The sequence below is a fragment of the Manis javanica genome, chromosome 2, assembly GCF_040802235.1.
Source record: "Manis javanica isolate MJ-LG chromosome 2, MJ_LKY, whole genome shotgun sequence".
Classification (NCBI taxonomy): domain Eukaryota; kingdom Metazoa; phylum Chordata; class Mammalia; order Pholidota; family Manidae; genus Manis; species Manis javanica.
The window spans coordinates 225,431,583-225,456,711 of record NC_133157.1 but is presented as its reverse complement, the minus strand read 5'-3'; positions in this window follow the sequence as shown (position 1 = coordinate 225,456,711).

The following is a 25,129-nucleotide window of genomic DNA, read 5'->3' as shown; positions in this document are numbered from 1 at the left end:
AACAAGATGCTCATCTAAGGAAGCACATGGCCTTAGTTACCAATTTTTAAAGTACTAAGTCCCAAAATATGCTTCAACATTTGAAATGATCCACTCAACCCATAACCCTTGCCAGAGATTCCATCACCTCCTTAGGGTGTTTGGTGGGGCCAGAAGTGACAGGTGCCTTTCCACCGACTAAGTCCCAAGTGAACTTTATGTGAGGTGCATGCTGATCAGCTCAGGGGTGTGGCCAGCCCAGAGATGATCCAGAGAGACACGTGACACTGTAACTTCTGGACGCCAGGCTCATCTCTCCAGAGGTGTCCTGGCAGGAAACATCCTAGAGAAGCTGTCAGCCCCAGGCAGGCCTCCTCCTGAGGGTCACCTGCTGGTGTAATCCCCACCCCCCAAGTTTACAGGCTCCACCTTTAAAGAGGATTTCTAATTAGTACCTCCAAAACAGGTACAGAAAGAAAGAACTCAGAAAATCAATAATAGCTAAGCAAATAAGGTTGGTTTAAAAGACAGATAAAGAGTAAGACAGATAAATACAGTAGAAACAATAGGTAGAGAAGCAAGAAAATAAAAATAAGACCTTCACCCTGCACTCCATCAGCAAAAGTAAACCATTGCTCTGGCGTATAGTATACTCTTCCAGAGCAGAGCCGTGCATACAACAAATGTGTGAATGACATAGGTAACCTCTGTCCTTAATGCTGCGTCCAGCCCTTCCGTCCTGTGGGGTTTGTTCTTCCTCAAGTCTGCTTGGAGAGAGGCAGTCCTTCATAAAAATCTAGGTCTTTGCCAGCATTTGGCAGACACTCACTGTTTAGCTATTCTTAACTTAATAGGAAAGGGACTCTAAGATGAATTTAAGATACTTAATGAGCTTCCAAGGGAAGGAAGCACGGGAAGGATAAATCTTTTTATGGCTTACAAACAAGAAAGACGTCCCGTATATGGGGCCCATGCCATGATTCTGATTGAATCAAGAGTATATTTATTTGACAACATCTAAAACCCTGCTGTCCATCTGTCTGTGTATGATAGAGTCAATAACTATTTATGAACAATACAGAAGAGGGAATATACACATCTACGGGAACCTTTAGGAAATTGTCACAGACACAACAGGTGCTTCACAAAAGCTTGGAATTTATTGCCATTTGCTAATTTATAGAATATTAGGATGCACAAGTTTCTTACATATCAGGTGAAACCATCCTTCCCACCAGTTTCATAAACAGGAAACCCAGGAAATAACTTAAATGAGCCTCCCTAATATAGTGAGGAATGGAACGGAAACCAGAATTTGCAAGTAAATGCATCCTAACTGACAAGATAAAGGAACTCAGCCAGAATCTGAGCATAATTGTAATATCAGCTCCCCTGTAAGCCTAGGGGAATAGTTCTGCTTAGTTTCAAAATTCCCAAGGTAATACCACTGATCAGCTACTTGTCTAATTTACAAATTCAAACCAACCTGTGCCCAAACCACTCTATGAGTCACCCCTGCCTCAAAACCTCTAAGCCCAGAGACTGTGTAGAGGGGGTATCCCCACGCAGCCCCACTTTGGCCACCGGTTTCCCTGGGGATCTTTGCTTGAGGACTTCTACAAAGGTAATTACGTTTTTAAACAATGAGCTCATACAGAAGGCTTTTTAAGCCTTCAAAGATCCATTATGTCAGTACTTGACTTGATAATACCAGCTTCCTCTTTGCTACATTTTCTTTTCATTTCAGGAGTAGAGGAATTTGCACATAAAGATGAGATTTTTGGTTAGAATCCATGTATTTCCTTCCATACAATTGTACATGTCTCTTTTAAGAAACTGTAAAATATGAAATAGGATTTGCAAAGCCTCTTCGCCCTGGAACCCAGACTCCTGCAGCGCAGAGCACGTGACCCAGCGCTGGGGGTCCCTTGCCTCCTGTAATGCCAGCCTTTCCCAGCCCAGGCCCTCTCACATCCAGGTCTTGGGCGGCACCATGCACCGGGGCCCTGCCACTGGGGGGACCTTGCCAGTGTTTCAAGGGAGGGCCCAGTGAGGTGGGTGCATCAGTCTTTAGGTGATGCCTGGGCAAAAGCACTTCCAACAGCAAAATGAGTAGGTGCTTTCCCCAGGGGGCAGAGAGGTGATCTTTTTGGGCTTGGCCTTAATGGGAGAAAGGGCCCGGGCATCTCAGTTTCCTCTGGAGGTGGGCACAGGGAGTGTTTGGGAGGAATGACCACTCAAGGAGAGTCTGGCTGGCCCTCCCTGGCTCTACACCCCAAGCCACCTCCAGGGGCTATATGACAACATAAGTCAAATTATATCACCCTTGCGCAAATCCTGCAATGCTTTCCTTCACACCAGAAATCAACTCTCGAGTCCTTCCCATTTCCTTTGCGTCCCTGTTGGCCTGTCCACTGGCCCCTCTCAATGGCATCTCACCCAGTGTGCTCCAGCCACACTGTTCTCCCCAAACCCTAACACAACCTGTTGGGGGGCTGCTCTTCTTAGGCATCCTGTGCCCGGCTTCATCCAGGTCTCTGCTCCAAACACACGTCCTTATTCTTCCCCGACCACACTTGCCTGCCAACAGCACATCCCACCGTCACGTGGCCCCGGTGGTCCTCATGGCAGTCCGCATCCCCTCCCTGCACTATGCCTTATCATCTAAAATATCCCACTTGAATATGAGACCTAGGAGAGCAGGTGCAACACACCCAGTGCCCAGCCCCGCGCCTGACACACAGAGGGCACCTGCAGGTACCTGCTCATGAACGAAGCTCCTAGGCCGGGGTCAGTCTCCTACTGAGCGTCTCAAGGTGCTGTGGTGGAGCTGATAAGACTGACCACAACCACATCCCAAGTGCTAAGCATGCCCCGACCCCTCACCTGCGTGTGTCCTGGGCTCACGACACCCCCAGCAGGGGGACAGCATCGCTCCGTTTTTACAGAAGGAGACACTGGACCAGAGTCGCTTGGCTAGAAGGGGCGGAGGCAGATTCTGGCCCCTCTGCTGCGAGGCTTCCCTGCACCACCAGCATCATCTTACAGATCCTCTTCCCGTTCTAAGAACCTGTTTCTGAAGAGCCTGTTGACATGGAATGCCGATAAAGAGGATTCCTATTTCCCAGCGGCTCAGAATCTACTTGTGAATGAAGAAAAAAGACAGTGCCTTTCCTGTTCCCCCTCCATTCAGCCGAGCCAGGAGAGACTGGCGCCGGCCCACCGCTGCCTCGGCCGAGCCGCCCGGAAAAGTCCAGGGGCAGATTCTCCACCGAAAGGACAGAAGCACTTACGTCGAGATCCAAGTAATTGGATCTCAGGTCCTCTGAGCCCCCTGCCCCTGCTGCCCATGGACAAGTTCCCTCCTTCTAGGATTTCTGGGCACCCCAGACAGAGGCCTCCATGGGTCCATGGGCCGGTTCTGTTCCTTGCGCCATCCCAGCTGGCAGCCCCCAGACCTGACGCCTGACAACGAGACCGGGAAGGCCATGCCCAGGAGCCGGTGCGGCGGGATCTTGGCTCCTACTGGCCGACAACCTGGCTCTGCTGTGCCCTGGGCTGCAGACTCATCCTGACTGCCAGTGATGTGCTCCCCACGGGCCTATTTCCTTAGAATCAAGAGAGAGGGGTCCCTTCAGAAGAGAGGGGGAGCCAAGGGACCCCCGGCACTGTTTCCCCTCACAGCCCCTGGCCCCCCTGCCCCCCCACCCCAGGGAGGATGCGGCAGTGTCTGTGCCCTGTCCTCCTTCCTTGGGGCGCGAGGCTCCATCGAGCGTGGCTTGCTTCACAGCCGCCTCTCCTTGTCCCTGGGGCCTTCACGGGGTAATTGTAGCTGCTGTTTATTAATTGTAAGTATTAATTGTAGCTGGCTTACGGTGAGCCTTCTGTAAGCTGAAGAGTTCGCATTCATTAACCGTATCTTATACCTGGGAACCTGCACCGCCCAGGATGGATTTTCTATTTCAAGAAAAGGAAACAGATTCACAGGTTTTACAGTTCGCAGTCTTGCAGGTGGCGAGGGGCTGAGCCGGCTCATGGTCTCAGAATTAATGCAGAGCAGTGCCTCATGTACACCTAGAATCCTTCTTTCTAGTACCTTGGGATATTGTCTATGTGGACAAAGACATATGCACAAGAATCTTCATCTTGGCACTCTGTGATTGTGAAAAACCGACAGCTTAAATAGCAACACAGACAAATGGCAGTGACTCCACGTGGTGAACTATTAGGCAGTCATGAGGGATGTGATGTAGAGGTGTGCTTATTTGCATTAGTCTTATTATTTGCATTAGTGCTTATTAAATTAGTCTAAATTATTGGATGAAAAAAAGCAGATTATGGTAAAGGTTTTCTGATCTCATTCTTGAGACATTAGCACCAAAGTATTTCTTCTGCAGCTTTAATTTTCTGGGCATCTGAAGAGAGAGAGAGAAAATGAATATCTCTTTTACAAAATAGGAACAAGTTATACTTACTGTGCTGCAGCTTGTCTTTTCCACTTAATCTTGGGCATCAGTAAATTTCAGTTGATTTAGATCTATATCATTCTTCAAAATGGTCATACTATGTTTTATTGATTGGTTCAATATTTACTGAGAGCCTACCCCATGCAAGGTGCCGTGCTAAAGCCCTGGGAAGCTTTTACCAGACAGTTTAATATACTGTTCTTTATTTCATTATTCCTCCCTTGGTGGATATTTTTATTTTCCTATCATAAACATACTGCAGCAAACATCCTGTGTGGCCGTATTGCTCTGCTGTGTGTCTCCAGGACAAGTTCCGAGAAATGACGTTACTTGGTCAGACAGTAAACAGAGCCTCAATATCAATAGGATTTTTTTCCTGAGCACCTGTAGCTGTTAGAGTCCAATCAATAAAGGGATGTGAACTTTTTCCCGTACAGGGGAAAAAGCTACTGGGAACTTCGTAACAGAGAAGTTCGTTTGTGAAGCAAGGCTGAGCACAGAAGAGAAGCTGTGTGTTCAGCATGAAGTGCATGTTCGGCACGTCTCCTAGATCACCAAATGCTTTCCTCCTGACAGCCGAGAATCCCAAGAAGCAACGAGATGGGTATCAAAAACATTCTTTGAATGAGTAGATGGGAGGTAGATGTTACCAGCCCCATTCTGCAGGTGAGACTCTGAAGCCAGGGACAGGGAAAGCTTGCTCAGTCCCAGCTGCCAACGGTAGGGTTGCTGTCCAGAGGTCAAGGTGCCTGCCTGCAGGACGGGCTGGAGGGAAGGCTTGGAGTGGTTTGCAATGCTGCCCTTCTGTGAGGAATGTCTGCAGAGAGAAAGCTGGAGAAGCCAGGGGGAGGGATGCTGTCTGAGGCTTCCAGGGAGTTCTGGCTACACAGCGGCACTCCCTGTCCTTGCTCAAGAAGGACATCAGTCCACTTTCCTGAATGGCGGGTTCCTCTCTGCTCTGGGCAGCACTCTCCCTTCTCCGTCTGCTCTGCGAGCATCCTCTGCCCTGGCCCTCTGGCCAGGCAATATCAGTCATTTTGACAAATTACGAGAGCTCACATCTCCTGGCTGGTTTCTCACTTGCCCACCTTTGCCAAGAGAGGAAGAGGCTCTTGACAAACATTTAGTGCATGAAGAATGATTGGCACGGGCCACAGAAACCAGGCTGAGCCCGCGGTGGGCTCTTCCTCCTGACTCCACGTTCAGTGCCAGGGCCCATGAGGGTCTTGGATTTGGCTATGGTGACAGCATCACTCCATGAAAACTGGGAAATGCTGCTGATCAGGGCTTTTTTCCTGAAGAGTCATTGTTAAGCATTTGCCACTGGAGTAGACCCTAGAGGGGCCTATGCTTGCTGCCGCGTGGCAGCCCTTCCATCGTGAATGAGGTCAGAAGGCGCCCAGCCCACTTCCACAGGGGCAGACGCTCCCCAGGGCCGGCTCTGTAAGGACCGACTGCACGCCTGGCCAACCCACAGGCATTCAGGCACCTGCTGAGTGAGGACCAGCTCTCCACCTGCAGCAGGAAAGCTGCGGCTCAGGGAGACAGGCACGAGCTAAGGCCCGTCCCCCTGACCGACAGGAGCGCCTGCCCTGCAGCGCTGCCTGCCTCCCTGGAGCCGCCCCTTTCCATCCCTTCCTCAACTTGAAGCCCTCCCGCTGCTGGCTGGCACCCAACTCGCCCCTATGCCTCTGCACCTGCTCCTCACCCTCCCGTCTCCACACGGAATTCCTGGCCCGCAGAGAGAACATGTCCAGGGGCTGCCGGGTGGTCTGGCTTCCTCAGGCAGGGCCCTGGCTTGGGTGTCTGTGACTCCCAGCCCTGGTCTCCTCCGGGTGCCATGTGTCCGGGAAGGTAGGATGGTGGCTGCAGCTGCGTGAGGCCTTGGGTTCAAAGAAAGGGCAACTCTTGGCCACTGGGGTATCTCCCTTAAGAGCCAAGATGCTGCTTACCCAAAAGCACCCATAAAAATGCCCTCTTACAATGAATTGTTCGAGGTTACCCAGCCAATCCTGTGCCCAGAGGAACCACACCAATGGCTGAGTCCTCCTTCCTGAATGAATCCCTGGCAAAATGTACGGCTTCACCCCGACTAACCAGGGCCTGCCTTGGAGCTGGGACCAGGGTCCGGGTCTCTGCAGGCTCCTGAGAGGGGTGACATCTGTTGCTGTCAGGCACTGCAAACAGTGAGGAGGTGGACTGTCTGTTCACCGTGCAGCCGGCTCTGCTACCTACCACCTGGACCCATTTCTGGCCCACAGCAAACATGGAAACAATGTCTCTTTCGGGGTGACTCTATTGTTAGCCTCTGTGTCCTACAGGGCCTGCCTGTACCTGAGCCCTGCTAAGGCCCAGTCAGAAAGGACTGACTTCCTGGGTCTGCAATTCACCTGCCCGCAATCAACGGCCAGGGTTTGGAAGCCCATTGGAGATCTTAGGGGAGACAGGTCGTCTCTGCCTTGTGCCCAGTATGCCCTTTTCCACTGCTTTCCTGAAGCATTAATTGCTTGCCTCAAACCATTGGCAGTGAGGAGAGAGAGCGTTTGGGGGCCGTACCGCCACTGCCCCTTCTTCCCGGCCCTCCCGGAACTCACGCCCTCCGGCCGGCTTTCTGGGTCCCTTCCCCACCCCTGTCCATTCTCTCCAAGGGCCAGCTCTCCTCTCTCCCATCCAAGTCCCCCCTGTCCCATGTCAACAGCACAGCCCCCAGGGGCTCTGTGTGTGAATGGGGTTCCCTCGGCCTCCCCTTCTCTGCTACTGGAGGGGAGAGCGGCTCCAGGCGGTGTGAAGTGGGAGAAAGACGATGAGGGATTCCCACTGGGGCTTCCCTTGTTTTTACCCAAATATCTTTTTTTTTTTTCATTTATGTATCTTGCACCTCCAGAATTAGTTTCTTGCCAAAATATCTCATAGCACTTACATAAGAGATTCATGTTGTTTGCAAACATAGCTTTGGCTTTGTAAGGATAAAAGTCTCTGCCCTTCTCCAACCGCATATGATGACTTAAGCCCCTTTTCAGTTCACAGATCTGAGAAGGAGGCTGTTCCCAGTCCCCTGCATCCATTTGCAGGGCCTGTGCCCTGGAAGGTGGAGTGGGTATGAGAGCCAAAGGAGAGGGAATGAATGAAGAAATGAAAGAAAGAAAGAAAAATAAAAAAGAAATCACATTTCCTGCCCCCGAGGAGCCCTAGTCCAATAAAGTAATTCAGAGTGATTCACTGAATTGCAATTCGCACAGGAGGCCTGAAATCTGTGTTGCAGAGATGGAGACTCCTGTGTAGACCGGACCCTCTACCTGAACAAGGGTCAGGAGGTGCTCACGAGGAGTCCCAAGGAAAGATAGGAGTGTTCCAGTTAGCCAGCCAGTGATGGATAATCCCACCAGAGAAAGAACCGCATCTTAGTGAGTCACTGATTTAGGATTTAGATCAAGTCTTTTCTTCCAAGAGTTGTACCCCACCCATCACACCATATGCTGGAGGCTTCTGGGTCCACATCCCCATTGATCAACTATCAGTGTCTGTAGACTTACTATCTACCCCTGAGGCAGACTCCTTACAACAAGCCCAAGAGCACCATTTTCACCTGCTTGCTTCTAACAGTTGTATGCCTTCCGGAATTTTCTCCTCACTCACATAATCACAATATATTGTGAGGCACATTTCTTCTCTTACAAACTTGCAGCTCCTTTCTATCAAGAGAAATAAGTAAATTGCTACATAATAAGCATTCCATAATTGCATTTTCCAGATTTTTTTCCCTTGCTACAGAGAATACTGCAAAGATATTATTTTACATTTATTCATATATGCTAAGTCTAAATTTTATGTCTGTAGTATATTCCCCAAAGTGGATTATTGGGTCAAAAGTTAGATGCATTTTTAATTTTACGAGAGCAGATTACTTTCTGAAACGGCCATAGTAATTTATAATCCCCTCAGCAATATATGAAAAGCACTGTTTCTCTAATCCCTTGCCAGCTATGAATTTTATAAACCCTATTAATTTCTGTCAATTGGGTGGTCAGAAGCTATATCTCACAGTTAATTATATTCCCATTTCCCTCTGAGTGAGGTTGAACGTAGCTGCCTTCTGCTGTTGAATCGGCAGCTGGTGGGGTCCCTCGTCGTAGGAGGGGGAGGCGAATGCCTGTACTTCAGCACCTTCACACCCCCAGTGGTCACCACAACTCCTTCGACTATGTCTGGAACAGATGGCACCAGTCAACTGTGGCCTCCTCTTTCTTCAAAATATTATCCAGGAGAAATCAGAAATTGGAATTCTTGTGCACTGCTGGTGGGAATATAAAACTGTGCACAATATGGAGTTTCCTCAAAAATTTAAACTCGAACCACCAATAGGATCCAGCAATCCATTTCTGGGTGTACACCCAAAAGAGGTGACAGCAGGGACTCGAACAGATACTTGCACCCCGTGTTCACAGCAGCGCGATTCACAACAGCCAGAAGGTGGAAGCGACACAATATTATTCAGCATTAAAAGGGAGGAGATCCTGCCGACAACGTGGATGGGCCTTGAGGATGTCACGCTCAGTGAGGTAGCCTGTCACAACAGGACACAGAGTGTGTGATCCCGCTTGCATGAGGTCCCTCGGGCCGTCGCGTTGGTAGAGAGAGAAGTGTGGGTGCCAGGAGCTGGTGGGAAGGAAGAGGGGGTGGTTAGTGTTCACTGGGGACAGAGGGTCAGTCTGGGAAGGTGAGAAAGTTCTGGAGATGCTGGTGGTGGCGGCTGCACAATATGAATGTACTTAATGTCACTGAGCCATACACTTAAAAATTAAAATAGTAAATTTTATAGCATGTTTCCCACAATTAAAAATTTTGATATGAAACACAGGAAAGGACGTATGCATACACATACATTCAACTTACGCACTGTGATCATAAAAGAAGAGCCAGAAACCCCCTTCCGGAAGAGCAGGGGGCGTTCCAGCACCGCCGCACCTGCCTGTAATTCAACTCCCGCATAAATCTGGGGGCATCACTTTCACACCTGAGGGAGAGGGAAGCAAAAAACATTGTCATTTAGGGAAATCTCCGCGGCTTACGTCCACGGCAGGTGAGGAAGGTGTGGCTGGGTTCTGGAAACATCTCCTGAAACTTACGAGATTTTTTCTCCCTCTAATTTTGATGTTTTACTTCCCAATTTGGAATGTGTTCTACTCTTCCTGTTTATTTCTAATATTTTACTAATGAAAAACATATCTTGATTTCCTAAGTAATGCAAATAAACGATCAGTTTCATTCTTAAAAACCCCTTCTAACTTAGATGCGGTTATGTGGGTAATTTAATGTCCTTTTAACCATGTGTATTTTTGTTATTATAAAATACCAAGAGTGTTTGCCAAGTCCCCTACATGTTTACCGCCTGTTCCGCACTGTTCTTCCCTGCATCCCAAACCTTCCTTTGGAAGTTATTTTTTCCTCCTTATAAAATATATCCTTTAGTAATTCCTCTAGCAAATTTGGGCAGCAATAAACTCTCAAGTCTCCTTTATCAAAAAAAAAATCTATATTTTATGCTTATTCTTGACAGGCAGCTTTGTTAGTACCAATTCTTAACTGAAAGGGATTTCTTCCCCCTCAGCATATTTTAGCACCTACTTTCAATCTTGCTCTTAAGAGAACTTCTGTAACCCCAACTGTAATTCCTTTGTAAATAACACAACTTGTCTCTATAGATGTTTAAAAATCTCCATTCTGTTTTCCTCGGATGCAGTAGTCCTAAGTAAGAATTTCTTTTTACTTATGATGCTAGGTATAAATTAGGCTTTTGTATATGTGGATCATTGCCTTTCAAGTTGAGAAACGTTTCAGTCATTTTATATTCAGATTACTGTTTCTCTTACATTTTCTCTCACTCAGAGAATCTGATCAGATATCTTAGAATTTTTAACTCTATTTTGTGTTGTCTATCTTCTTGCGCATTGCTGCTGTGAGTCTATAATCCAAGTCACTAACTTTTTTTCAGCTGGGCCTAACCTGTTTAATTTCAAAGGTCTTTTTGCTTCTAATAATGCTATTTTGACTTTCAGCATCTTCATGGTTATCTTTTAAATCAACTGTATTCACAAATTGTGAGTGTATACTTCAAGAAGTTTTGACAAATGTTATGTCACATAATCACGGCCACAATCCAGACACAGAGCCTTCCCGTCACCTCCAAAGGCACCCACCGGTCATTCTGCCATCAAGCCCTCCTCGTTCCCCACCTGCAGGCGAACGCCTGTGGGCTCCCTGGCGTACAGGTCTGCCTTACCTAGAATTTGGTATAAATGGGGTCACACAGTATGTCATCTGCTGTGTCTGGCTTTTTGTACTTAGCGTGATGATTTGAGATTTACCTGTGTGTCTCATACATGAATAGCCCGTTCCTTTCCATTGTTAAGAAGCATTCCCTTACTTCTTGTACTGATTCATCGCAGTTTGCCAGTTGGTGGGCATGTGGGCCGTTTCAGTCTTTGGCTATTGTGAATAACGCCTTTGTGCAGACATGCGGTTTTACTTCTCTTAGATGAATACCTAGAAATGGAATTGCTGCTCCCATGTAAGTGTTTATCTGCCAATTAAAAGCAACAACTGTCCTTTTTTGCTTTTCCTTGACTCACCCAGCCCAGATGCCTTGTGATAGGCCTTCTGCTGACATTTGTAAGTAAGGAAAGCCTCCCCTTACCTCCCCTTTCTCCTACTAAGTTTTGGCGCTGTTGTTAAATCACTAAATAGGCTTATATTACGTGTACGTAAAATGCAGAACTAACTGTGCACTCTGAAGACACTTCCTTCTTATTTAGCTTTTGTTCCTGAGGTTTCTTTTCCACTTTTTCCCTTTAACTTATTCCCTCTATTGAATCTCCCTCCTTGTGATCCACCGAAGTCCTGTGTGCTCGGTCGTTCTATTCCGCGGCCTCCTCGCTCGCGAGCCATCGCGCCCTGAGCTCCACCCGGGGCCCTCCCTCCCTGCGGGGCTGCCGGGCCCTCTGCCCTGCTGAGTCCCTTGACGGCTCCCTGGATCAAGTCCACCGTTTCCTACGCTCCGTGGCACCTTCTTTCTTCATTTCTCCCCAGGCTCACTGGATAACATCACTCTGTGACTTCCTATGAGAAGGGGACATAAGCTGTCTGGATATCCACTTTCAGTTAACATATTCGACCCCAGATCTAATTTCATCCTTGACCTTCACCACATCTGTTACCTAAATATGAACCCGTATGCCTTATTGACATCTGCCCTTCCGGAGTTCTCTGCATTACGGTTCCTCTATCCCACTACATCACTTTCCACTCAACTGTCACATTTCCCCCTTCCAGAAATTTCTCAGTTATAATACCTGCCCAGTTTATTTGTCTTTATGGGTTTATAGCATTTTATATCTTTATTCTTCACTTACAGAAGAGCTAAATAGGTGTGTTCATTCCACCACACTCACCCATGCATTCAGAGACGTCCACCAGGTAGTCCAGTCTTTTTGAAAGCGAGTGAATCTAACAGGAGCCTCATCTCTGATGCCCCCTCTCCCTCTCCAGCCGCAGGGATTCAGCTGTATTCTTGGAACTACCGCCTGCCTCACGAAGTCCGGACATCTGCCCCTGGAGCTCTTTAGCCTCCCCGCTCCCTTGCATCTGGCGAGTGAGTTGCTTATTCTTTAGGTCTTGGTTTCAAGGCCAGCTTCTTTAAAGACTTTTGTGTGACCTCTCAGGCGAGTTAAGGTGACGTTTTTGCTCGCAAAGCACCCAGCACTTGTTTGTCACAGCGATGACCACGTCTTTCACCTGTTTGTGAAATCCCTAGAGAATGAGACACACACAGGCAGTGGCTGTAATATTAGTTCCAAGCCTAATGCTTGGCTCACAACAGGTGCTAAGATAATATCTGTCAAACTAAAGACGAGCGAAGTATGTGTATATATATATATATAGTAAAGATACTCCTTTAGTACGATTCAGACGTCTTTTTCCTCTCCAAGGTTAGCCTTTGCTTTTACATGGGAAAAGCATTATAGAGTCTAACAATGACCTTACAAGCCAATCACAAAGCAATGCTCAAAATGTTTATAAGGCCTTCCGCTGAGGATGGAGTACCTAGCTCTTCAAAGGTCTATGTCATCCTTCCACCATGCAGGCTTGGTTAGAAGAGAACAGGGGACAAATTTTGTGAAAGATAGCCCTTCCTCCACTGCACCCTGGAATGGGTTACGGAAAAGGGAAGGAAGAGGTTTTGTCTATATTACTTGTATTTATTTATTTATTGATATTTTACAAAGCTGAAATCATACTTTAGTCATTTTTACATTGTGGCTTTTTTTCACTGCCCATGATTTCATGGGCATTGTCACATATCACTAAATAATCCTTGCAAATATGATTTCTTTACGCTCTTTGGCACTTTATCACATGGACAGACCGCCATTTCTGTAACACAGATTCGAGATTCTCATCTCCAAGTGGGGACGGGCATGGCTGAGGGAATGGGTAAAGAGTGCCTTGCTCGGGGCCTGGCCACAGACGGTGTGCAACAAACATAAGTGGTTTTCTTCCACTTTTATTCTCTTTTCTTTAACAAACCTGGATGCTATTCACAGTTTGAGCACTCCCCCAGAATATATGTGCCCTGGTGTCTAAGGATCCTTGCCTTTCATAGTCCGGATAATATTAAAGTTTTTGGGTCTGAAAAAGGCCCTCAAGAGCTCGCCTGGGGGTAAAACGAAGCAGTGACAGGTGCCTTGTGCAGATGGTGATGGAGGCCCAACCACCGTCCTGTCCTCCCTGTGTTCCCTGTTTAATGGCATCCCTCACAGTTTCAATTACACTTAATTGCTTTCCTCAGAGAAAGCTAAAATAGAAGGTCAGATGCAATTCACGTCAGCCCCACATCAAGAACAGATCCTGCATTCTGCAATATATAAGGCTGTCTACTCAACACGTGCACCTTAAGCTTACAGTCTGATATGTCAATTATATATCAATAAAGTTGAAAGAATAAAAATTAAAGAACTTTAAAAAAGAAGAACAGCTCCTGACCTGAATGGTAGGGGGTCATTCCCAAGGTCTCCAAGGAGTAAAAATAAATTAGGCAAGTGGGAGATGATCTGTGTTCATTTCCAGGTAGGTCAATAGGCAAATGGAGAAACAACCACCATGTGTTGGCTTTGTGGCCCTTAAATAAAGCTAAAATTTCATGAAATGAAGGTACATAATATAATAAATGAAGGAATACATAATATATGAAGGAATGAAGGCATACCTATACATGTATCATTTTAGCTACAAAAACCAGTGTTGAAAGGTGTAAGGAAACATATCTTTTCCATTGTATCTAAATGTAAAATGGCAGGGTTTTTTTTATTTTTTGAGGACAGTAGCGATTAAACATTAAAATGAGCAATCTCTGACCAAAAAAACAAAATGGTGAGGCTGTGTGCTTATGTACTTAGAGATGTGTATGTGTGTTTATCTAAAGAAACATTGAGAGTATGCATTTCTAACACTTAGAAACATTTAAAAATGTGTGTATTCATTCTGCAAGCATTTATTTAATATACACCTGGATCTGTCTGCATCAAATATATATTCGTTTCCTTTCCTCTCTCCCTACCCTGCTATGGTATTGTTAATAGATTGTCAAAATAACAAAAATGAAGACTTTTACAAATACAAACACATGTCAAAATATTTTATTAAATTCATTAGATAATGAGGGAAATGGTGAGACATTAAAACTTCTCAGAGGAAAAATCTGAAGAAGAGACCCTATAATCAGGAATCAAGAATGCTAAAATTAATTTGTTAATAGATACAAAACTAATTGCTATACGATGTAATGCAATGTTTGAAATAAGCTCTCCCATCGGGTCAGCCTGGAGAGATCAATTGCATCACTACCAGACAAAATTCAAAATTCATTTACATCTTTATTAAAAAAATGTTTTCTTTACTCCCAAGTTTGTTTTTATAACTTACAGAGCTATAAAATAGCCCCAGCAGACCCTGAAGGGCTCAGACTCGACACAATCAGGTAACCCCTGAGGGCTCGCTCGTTAGTGCCCAGTGTTTCAGAGGAAGGATGCCCAGCACCATTTTGCCCATTTCAGTCTCCATTTTTCCTGGTCATGTAACTAAGGAGGACTGGTCGTGGAGGAAGAAGACATGAATTCCAGAACTGGATTCCCCATTCGTCTGAATGAACTCGGAACAAATCACGTAATTCTTTTCAGGATGCCATGGAGAGCTTCACAGGAAGAATGGCCTGAGATCTGTTTCTGGCAGAATGAGGGAGCTTTTGCCAAAGACGGCATGTGGGGTGGGGCCTGGCCGGACGGGGCAAACGCGTTGAAAGGCGCAGTGAGGTGGGGCCGGGGAACCGAGGATCTAACCGGTGTTTCCGACTCAGAAAAAAATAGGCATTTCATATCCGTCCCGCTGTTTTAGCACCAGTGAAAATTTCTGACCTACACACACCAAAGAGCACCCGTGAGAATCACATGAGCTTCTGTTTGGGGAGTATTTTTAGGTCATGAAAGGACCATGAATTTTTAAGTTTCACTGTGCTGTGTGCCTTACGTGCATCACTCACTTAATCCTCACAAGGGCCCCAGGAGACAGACACCATGGCGATACTGTCCTCTGGGCCTTAGATAAGTGGAAGCCTCTTGCCCAAGGCCGGGAGCTGCTGGGCGCTAGAGTCTAGGAGTAAACACGGGCGGTCTTAGTCTGTCTTAACATTGCAGCTGAAGAAAGAATGCTGAGTAGCGACCTGGAGGGTGGGAGGCATCCAGCGTGGGATGCAGGCTGTGTCCTCGGCCCATTTCCCTTCAAGACTTTTCATTCACTGACTCATTTGCTAACTCGCCAACTTATTAATTCACTCAAGTGTCTTCTCTTATCCCTGCGGTACTGGGCAGATCTCCCGCTTAACATACATTAAGCTTCAAAATGAATTAAACTATTAACTTCCACTACCAACGCTGAAACTGGAGCAGGGAGAGTTCAGGCACTGCCTGCAGGTCAGAGAGCCGCACCCGCTGTGGTGTGACCGGAACCCAGGGCCCCTGTTTGTCCTCCAGAGCACAACCATATCCGGGCCAAGCCTGATGCATCCGAACTCGCACAGCCCTCCTGGGTTGCAGCGTCCTCATCCCACCACCTTGGAGACCTCCCACACCGGGTGGCCCCTGGGTCCCTCCGTGGGGGTCTCACCCACCCGCGCAACCCTCCCATCACTCCGTATGTTGGGTCCGTGAAAATACAACCCAAACTCAGCCCTCCCTACAGCTGTGCCCAGCCTCCCACCCAGGCCGGCCTCCTGGACCTACTTTCCCTCTTCCTTGCCTCAGGGAAGCGCTTCCCAAGTATGCCCTTTGCTCCTGGTGGAGTCACAGTCTGAGCACCAAGCTCTGCATGTAACCCACACTATTTGCCCTATTTTCGAAGTCCCTGAGCTCGGTTTATCCCTCTACACAGAGGGCATGATAAAGACACCAGCCCTGCGGCATCCTCCTGAAGGTTTAGTCAGGCAGCAGGAGTAAGGAGTCCATCGTGTCACCCAAGTCACACTCAGTTTGGTCGATGCTGTTGCCTTTAGCTGCCACGTGCACCCCTCTGCCTGACACACACTCCCGCCCACCTCCACTGCCCACCCCACATCACGGGCAACCCTGGGCTTATCTTAAGCACTCAGCTTGTCTCTCCAGAGAGCCTTCTGAGGGTGCCCAGCCTGGGTGGGGGCCCCCCTGGGGCTCCTCCAGCACTGAAAGCTTCCTGTAGCTAAGCGCTGGCCACTTTGCAATGTTGCAGCTTACTGTCGCCCCCATCTTTGATCCGGAGTCAGATCCCTTCATCTGCCTGCCCTTGCACAGGGCTCCGTGCTTAGCACACAGTAGGGACTAAAGATGCGTTTGTTGAATGAATCAATGAACACAATGTTCACATCACTCACACTTTCAAGGGATGGTGGAGCTGCAGAATTATTTATGCTCCTGGCTCATTCTTCCATAATTACATTAAAAACTTGATTATCTTGGGGATTGGAAACTAGATCACTTCTCCATTTTGAATGAACAAGAAGGCAAGCAGATCATTAGAATAGTGACTAGGAAAAGACAACCTGTGACATTTAGAGAGCGCCGTCGGGAACCAGGCCCCAAGCCAATGACTCTCGCAAGTGACAGTATCAAGCTCAGAGGGTCATGGAGTCATGGAACCGAGCGAGGCCCTGGAGGTGACCTGATCCACCTGCTCATTCCGCACCGGAGGAGGCGAGGCCTGGGGAGGAGGACACGCGAAGAGCCACGGCTTGAGGCAGCTTTCCTAGCTCTCGCCTCACGGTGGCATTCTGTGACATTCGCAGCGGCCTGCACTCCAACCGCGTACGCTCCCACCCACAGTACGAGGCCACCGTCTTCTGAGCCCCTAACACCTCTGTCCAAGTTCCTCTCCTGCAAGCGAAGGGTCATTCTGCTGATCAGGCACAAAATCTTGCACACATCGTCACACACAGCTGTTACACGAACTCAGCCTGTGTGACTCCGCCCGGAGCAGAGCACAGAAGTGTGTGCCTGGTTTCCTCCCCGGGCACCTTCTTCACGTGCTGATTTTAATCTGGATTCTTTTTATGTAATAATGTAACCATGTACAGAAAGGTAACCATTTCTGTAATAAACTGTAACCGTGAATGTAGCAGCTTTTCTGAGTTCCGTGAGTTCTAGTGAATCGCTGAACTTGAGGGTCAGACATAGCCCCCAACTCCACCATCAACATGTCACAGGCCTGCTGCGTGGTGGGGTGTGTGGTCTGGACCAGGTGTACTGGTTGCTTTCATTGGCTATAACTGTACAATAAGCCCAAACCTAGCAGCCTGAACAATCCTGTAGATCTCAGTTTAGACTGTGCACAGTCAGGCTGTTCTTCTGCTCCCAACTGGGCTTATTCACGTGGTTGGCTCCCAACTAGCTGGCGGCTCTGCGTCAGGGGTTAGCTGGATGCCAGGAAGGATGACAGGGAAGCCCACACCATGTGTCTCCCTTGGTCCCACAGACTGACTCTGGCTTGTCACATGGCAGTGGGATTCCTGGAGCTGCAAGGGAGAAGCCCCCATGTGCAAGGCTTTTCAAGCCTCCGCTTGCATCACATAGGCAAGTCACAAGGCCAACCCAGGTTCAAGGGGCAGAGAAGTTGATTCTATGCAACATGATGCTACCAGAGCATGGGTCCAGGGAAGGGGAGAATCTGCAGCCTCTTGTATTGTCTCCCACAGTGGGCCACCAGAAAGCTTCAGGAGCCTGGCCTTACAAGACAGAGTACGACACCCGGCAGGCTCTGGGCTGCGTCACGGAAAGCCTGCAGGCTCGTCACCGTCTTTGGCAGTCCCTGCCTGGGACGAACTGTCTCCAGCACTGGGTCAGTAAAAAAGACAGAGCAAATACCCTACTCCTCACCACAGATCAGCAAACCACAGTTTATTGTTTGGTCTAGAAAATCGACAGGGATGTTAAAATAAAAAACAAATGGAGACCAGTCTTGAAAATTCCCTGAGCAGACAAAACCAGTCAGTCATACAAGCAAAACTTACTTTGGCTTATGTTTCAAGACCACCTTGACCTGGGTCCAGAGCAGCAGAGCAGGGTCAGCCCGCAGCCTCCAGCTCTCAGCCCCTCCAGGCCCGCCTCAGCTGCAGAGAGCCAGCGTCTCTGAGGCCAGGCCCTTCTGGGGACAGCCCAGGCCCTGTGATGGGGCGAGGCAGGAACAGACAGGCCAGAGGGCCCGGCCCTCTGCAGGCACGCCAATGGGCAGTGCTCACCCGGGGGCTGCCAGGCGTTGGCGCTGCAGTTTGCCTGCCGTCCGGCCCACTCCTGCTTCCTCCCCACTCCTTTTATGGGACGTGGCCTCTGACATACACCCAGAACCTAGATTCTTTCTTGGTATCTGCTTCTGTGAGGCCCAGCGTGTACCTGTCGTCACCGGGAATGGGCTAGGAAAGCAGGGGAGGTGACCAGAGGATGGGATGCATAATCCACGGCACATCAGCCGTCTGAGGCGGCGCGGCAGCCCTGGGACAGCAGTGAGGACATCTCTAATGTTCCGTGGAAAGATGCCGACTGGAGCAGGGACCAGCAGGTGAGGGCCGGGTGTGAGAGCAGAAGGCCGCTTAGTCCAGCCCCTGCAGGTGAGAGCGCGGAGGACGGGTGCAAGACTTCAGGGTCAGGGTGGCTGCACTTCCAAGGCTGTTGGCGAAGCCTGAGACCCTGACCACACACGCTCCTCATGGACTTGGACCCCCCGAGGCTGCCGACTTGGCTGCTTCCCTAAAATGAGAGCAGTCCCCATGTTCCGGAAGACAAGGCAGGGACCTCTGCGGGCCCTCAGGAACCAGCCCTCCTCCCTTCCTGGCCACTGGACCAGAAGGACCTATCACTAGGGTTGAGTCTCAGCTTATCTCAGCAAGGGCGCTTCCAGGACCCAGGGAAAATGGTGACCCACACTGAGCTGGCTGAAAGGTCAGAACGGTCATGGCTGACAGTGGCCAGGGAGCAGGGACATGCAGGGACAGATGCACTGTGTATGGACAGAAGGCCCCCCAGGTCCCAATCTGCCAGGAGCTGACCCAGACGACATAGCAACTACTGAGACCGTAAAGAATGTGATCGCAAGAGGGTCACCAGTATTCCACAGAAATGCCAGTGGAGGTTCTCCTCCCTGGGAGAGACTCTCACAGAACTGCTCACTGACAGCAATGGGGACGAGTGGACCAGAAGTGACCAGAAACACTAGGGGCCCAGTGGCAGCCCTTAACCATTGCATACCAGGAGGTCACAATGGTCAGGACTTACTGGCAAGGCTGGTGTGACTGCCAGGGGCCCTGACTCGTGGAGAATTACAGGGAGGGTTGATAAAATATGGCATTCTTGGGAGAAAAACGGATTGGCACCACCAAGGGTAGTTGGGCATCCAGCTCATACCAGCAAGACAATCAAGAATGAACGACCAGAAAGGCATCGCACCTTCCCCCGATTCCTGAACTTGGCATTTGTATTAGCCAGCATGCACCAGAGAAGCAAACCGATAGGATGCAGAGCCACATGGAAGGGCATTATTCTGAGGAACTCGCTCATATGGTGTGGAAGCTGGCATGTCTAACATCTGCAGGGTGGGCCGGCAGGCCGGAACCCTAGGAAGAGCTGACGTTGCAGTTCGAGTGTGAAGCCTGTCTACAGGCAGAACTCCCTCTTGCTGTGGGGACAGCGATCTTTGTTCTCCTCAGGGCTTCAACTGGTTGGATGAGGTCCACCTACACTACGGGGGGCATATTTGCTTCAAAGTCCACTGATCTAAATGTTAATCTCCTCCAAAATAAAACACCTTCCCAGAAACATCCAGGATAATGTTTGACCAAACAGCTGGGCACTGTGGCCCAGCCAAGTTGACACAAAATTAACATCAAAACATTCCAGCTCTGCTCAGCCTGGGCCATCGCAAAGGTCTGACAGTGAATGCAACAGAGACATGGGGAGCTCCGCACCCCTGCACGGTGACCGTCCCAGTACTGTGCACCTGGGACGCCCCACAGGCTGATGGAGGCTTTGCGGGGCTTGTATAGCTGTTCAGTTTCTACCTGTGTCCAGCCCTTCTCTCTGCCCTCTTTCACAGGTGTGATCCTGTGTAAATATTGTGCTGCAAAAGCATGTCATCATATAGGTTGCCACTGTGATTGGCAGTGCACTGAATTCCTCAATCGATTTGGGGAGTGACAATAGTCAGTTTTCCAATCATCCCTCATATATTTAGATCCTCTTTCATTCTCTCACTTAGGTTTTGTTGAAGTTGCAAGGGTCTGCTTGCCTCCCACCACTGCATCTGGGAAAGAAAGAGCCCCAGAAGGCAGTACAGTTACAAGAAGGCGGGCCACAGGAGCCCTCCAGCCAACACTGCCACAGGTTGGCTGTGCACTGCCACATGGGCCCTGGGAACTGACAGACCCTTCAGTACCAGAAGTATCTGGAGGTAGGGAAAGATGCCTTGTGAGGTTTGTGGCAAGTGCCCATAAGGGGAATCTCGATGTAGACCCTATGTGTCTGAGCAAGGCCATGCCAGTAAACAGCTGCCCGAGTGAGACTTGGTCCTGGTAGAGGAGGGGGACCTGGTCACAGGGCATCAACTGACTATGTGGCCAGAATTTCCCATACATATAAGGCTGGTAACCATGGTGGCCAGGATGAAGACTTGCATGAGCCCAGCAGATGGGGTTTGCTCATCTGTGGTGCCCCGGCTCCTGCAGCCACAAGGTCCATTCTGTCAACAACTGGGATGGACACTGGGCGTCCGACAGTGCACCCTTGCTCAGGGTCCAACCACCCTCTTGGTGTCAAGTAAAATTCCACCGGACCCACTCCTCCCTGGAAGGGATGTAAGTCATCTTGATTAAACTGACACATACGCTGAGAGTGATGCACTCAGCCAGGACCGAGATCAAAGAATATTTGCTCCTCACACTCAGTTTCCCAATCTTCCCATCTTACAGAGGAGACTGAAGCTCCAGAGGTTGTGCGTTCATGAAGACAGGACACGGATCCAGATCCAACTCACATCCTGAACTTCTTCATTTTGAATTATGGCTAGACGGTAACAGATACAAAAAATATTTGGGGGAAAAATGTTAAAAATATTATTCTAAACTGAATATAAATGGACATATACCCACCACTCACACACAAAACGTAACTATCTTTTATATGCAAGGTTTACATATGTGTCCTTATATGTCTCTCTGCATGTGCATATTTAACAATGTCAGTTTCTGTGCTAATGCTTCATGTTTAGCATCTCCTGAAATCCTGCCAAATCTGTGACTGGCGTCCCCGTTTTAAGAAACAGGACAGTGTGTTTGGAGAGGGTGAGCATGGTGGCCAAGCACGTGGGAGCACAGTGCTGCTGCCTGTGGTGCTGAGGACAGGCCAGCCTTACTGCTGACCATCATGCTCATTCCCATTTATGTGCAGACTGCCTCTGTGTGCCATGTTCTATAAGCATGCGATACACCTGTATGAATCTTATGCTCTATGTGGGTACATTACATAGGAATCCACTACGTGTGTGTAGGTAAGGTGTGCAGCCATCTGCATATGAGGTTCATGTTTTTATATCAGTTCAGTGTCAAGGGTTTTTTTCAGGCTGATGTGTATGTTCCTCCAAAATTCGTATGTTGACACCCTAGCCCCCAATGTGCAGGATAGTATTTGGAGGTGGGGCCTTTGGCAGGTTATCAGTTTTAGATAAGGCCGTGAGTGTGGAGTCTCCATGATGGGCTCAATGCCCTGATAGGGAGAGGTAGAGAGAGGGAAATCTCCATGCAGGAGCCCACACCAAGGACAGGCCATGCAAGCACACACGAGAAGACGCAGTCTGCAAGCCCGCATGAGGCCGTCACCAGACACCAAATCTGCCCGAGCCTTGACCTCTGATTTCGCAGCCCCCAGCTGTGAGAGGTGTTTGCTGTTTAAGCCACCCAGTCTAGCATATTCTTGCCATGGTGGCCAGAGCTAGCTAAGACAAGATCCGTATGATACATCCATTTGCATCTGGGAAGATAACTTTGGCTGGTTTAAGAATAGAATGATTTTTGTAGTCTTCTAGTGTCCCTTTCCACGGCTTACCTGACATGACATTAATCATGGCAAACTTAAAATAACTTCAAATTCAATTTTCTTTCCTCCTGAGAGCCAGCCACACAGCCTGTTTATGGGGAGCACTACACAAAAGTGGAGGAAGAGAAAAAAGGCCCAATCAGTTTTCCTTCTTGCTAACTGGGGGTTCATCACTGGTTCATTCGCTCACAACGGGAGGGAGCAGTCGCCCTCCAGTTCTCCGCCTGGGGCTGCTGATCAGAACTGAGGTGATTCCCAGGAGGGCCTCAGAAAGGAACAGAGAGCTGAAGACAAGTGACCTTCTACCCGTTTCTCTTCTCTCTGACGCCTGACAGGAGCTCCCTGGAGTGTGATGGGCTTACTCGGCGGCCGTGCTCTGGCTGGGCTGGAGAGCTCTGCTTTCCATGTGCATTTTTACGAGAAATGCCCCCACAGATTTGTGTTCGGTCATTTACTCGCTGGTTCACATGCTCATATTTGGATGGACTTTTGCCGCCTCCTCGCTAAGCTTGAGTCCCGTGCGGGGACAAGACACCCCCAGCCTTCAGAAGCGGGCGGCCCTGTGCATGTCTGACTGGGTGTGGCAGCGGGGGCTGTGGGAGCACCGGGGAAGCAGAGCGGGCATCCTGCGGATTCAGGGGTCTGCTCACCGAGGTCTGCAGGGCACACAGAAGTCTGGGGGGGAAGGAGGCAGGATCCTCCAGGGAGGAAGCATGGACAGGTCGCACCCACACGACTCTGGCACCTCATCCCTCTTAAATGTCTTCAGTCTCCACGGAGAGTCGTTCAGCATCCAGTGCAGACAACACCCAGAGGGCCCTGAGGACGCAGCAGGGTCAGTGCCACCCCAGAGGGGAGTTCTAGGGCCATTACCTGGGGGAGGACCGGAGAGGGAGAGTGACAGGGGCTGGGAGGGGGCAGAGCCGAGCAGGCAGACGGTGGAGGCTTGGGGAGCGGGCCTCCCTGCAGACCGTGGGGCTCCCAGCCGGGGACTTGGAGAGGTCGGGTGGGCACCAGTGGCTGGGGGGCCCCACCTAAGGGATCTGAAGCCCTGGCTGCTAGCTCACCCACAACTACAGTGAAAATGGCTGTGCCCTCTGCTCTTTACAGTTTACAAAACGCAGCCCCACGCAGAAGTCTCCGGGGGCTCCCGGCAGCCCCGGACATGGCCTGGGAAGCACACCACACAGGTAAGGGCCTGGGACTGGGCTCTGCTCACCGGCCCAGCCTGGGCTGCGCTCAGCAGCTGTGCCAGCCCAGGGGGCACTTTGCCTGTGGGGCTAGGTCAGCCCTCAGCCCCGCCTCCCCCTGCCCTGCCTTCTCGCGAGTGGCCCCTGGAGTCCAACCTCTGGCCTGCTTACCCCTCCCTTCATCTTTCTGCCGGGGTCTGTGTGGACGGTTCCCACTGCCTGGCCTGGGGTCCGCCGGCCCCTAACCCGGCCTCTCCCACACACAGCTCAGGCCTTCTGCAGCGAACCATCCCTCTGTCTAACGGAACCACCACCCTCCACCTTCATGATTTGAACCGAGTGCAAAAATTACACAATGCCCCATGTGGTTCTATGGAGGGCCTCCTACTGACCCACATAGGCCTGGACTGTAAGGTTATATTCTTAGTCCCTCTCAGAGAAACTGGTCAAAAAGTATTTCCAATGAAAATACACATTTATGAAGGTTACAGGGAATTGGGAAAGAGTAAGACTTAAAGTTCATGCTGCAGTCCTGTGCCCCTGTGATGACCTTACACCGCCTCCCCTTGGCCTTGAGCACCAGCTCCGCGCTCTCCGGTCCAAACCGGCCCACCTGTTCCCGCAAGGGCTTGCATGCGGTGAACCACCTGGTCCTCTGCACCTGGCGTCCAACAGCCTGTGGAAGGCTGCCCCCTGGCGGTCAGCTCGCGTCAGCTGCGGCCATAAAGGGCAGGTCCCGACCAGGCAGCTGCACAGACCAGGCCGCCTGCCCCGGTAACGCGGCTTCACTGGAGCAGGCGGGCCGCAGTTGCCATTAGGCTGCTCTGGTCAGGGAAGCCCATCTCTTTGTCCAGAAATGACTGTAGAAGTAGTTGCTGGAGGGATTCTGGGGCCGATCATCTAGTTCAGGGATGGCCGGTGCATGGATGGCACTCGTGCCCCCCATCCCAGCCGCACACTGACAGGCGTCACTGACCGATCTCAGCACTGCTCCCTGCTGGGCAAGGACCAAGCAGCCTGGCACATGCGGCCGCGGGCAGCCACTGGCAGTCAGTGTGAGCAAACCGCCAGATGAAAGCTGGAGCGCTGGGGTGACAGGCAGGCCTCAGGGTCCCCTCAGCTGGAAGTGTCAGGAGGCTATGAATGAAGGGACTCTTCACAGAGGAGACCAGCATGTGTGGGTGGGGACAGTGCCCGGGAGGGCCGGGGGAGCTGGGTTCAGAGCTGCCGCCAGCAGAGACGCGCACAGGCGCAGCCCCAGTCCTGGGCCCCGGCAGGGCAGGGGCAGCAGCCCAAGAGCTCAGCCTCCCCCCCCCTACACCCCCACCCGGCAGCTCCAGCCCGCGGCTGGGCTGACCACCTGGCTGCTGGAAGGCAGTGACACCAGGGACATACCTCACTGTGGTGAGCCGGCCTCCCAGGCACAGAGCAGGACAGAGGAAGGCAGGGAGCAGAGAGGCCCGAGCACGACACGCGGAAGGGCAGGATTCAGAGAAGGTCCTGAAGCAGAGCCTGAGGCAGGGATTGGGGTCACGGGGCTCGATGTGATACTCGGAGGAACCTGATGGGGGACGGGAGGGAAGGAGGGCGGAGGGGGGCAGAGCTGGGCCTGGTCCCCAGGGGGTGCCGCTCCCCTCCCCTCAGGAACGGGGCGGCCGTCTGTGTCTCTCATCAGCCAGTCTTCCACGGCAGGTTGTCCCCTGGGGGAGGGCATGCTGTCCCTTCCCAGGACAAAGCTTAGGAGCAGAGGACACGGGGGACCCCTCAGCAACAAAACTCAGGGCAGGTTGAGGCCGAACGGACCTTCAACCCCGCACCACACGGAGGAGGCATAAAGGCA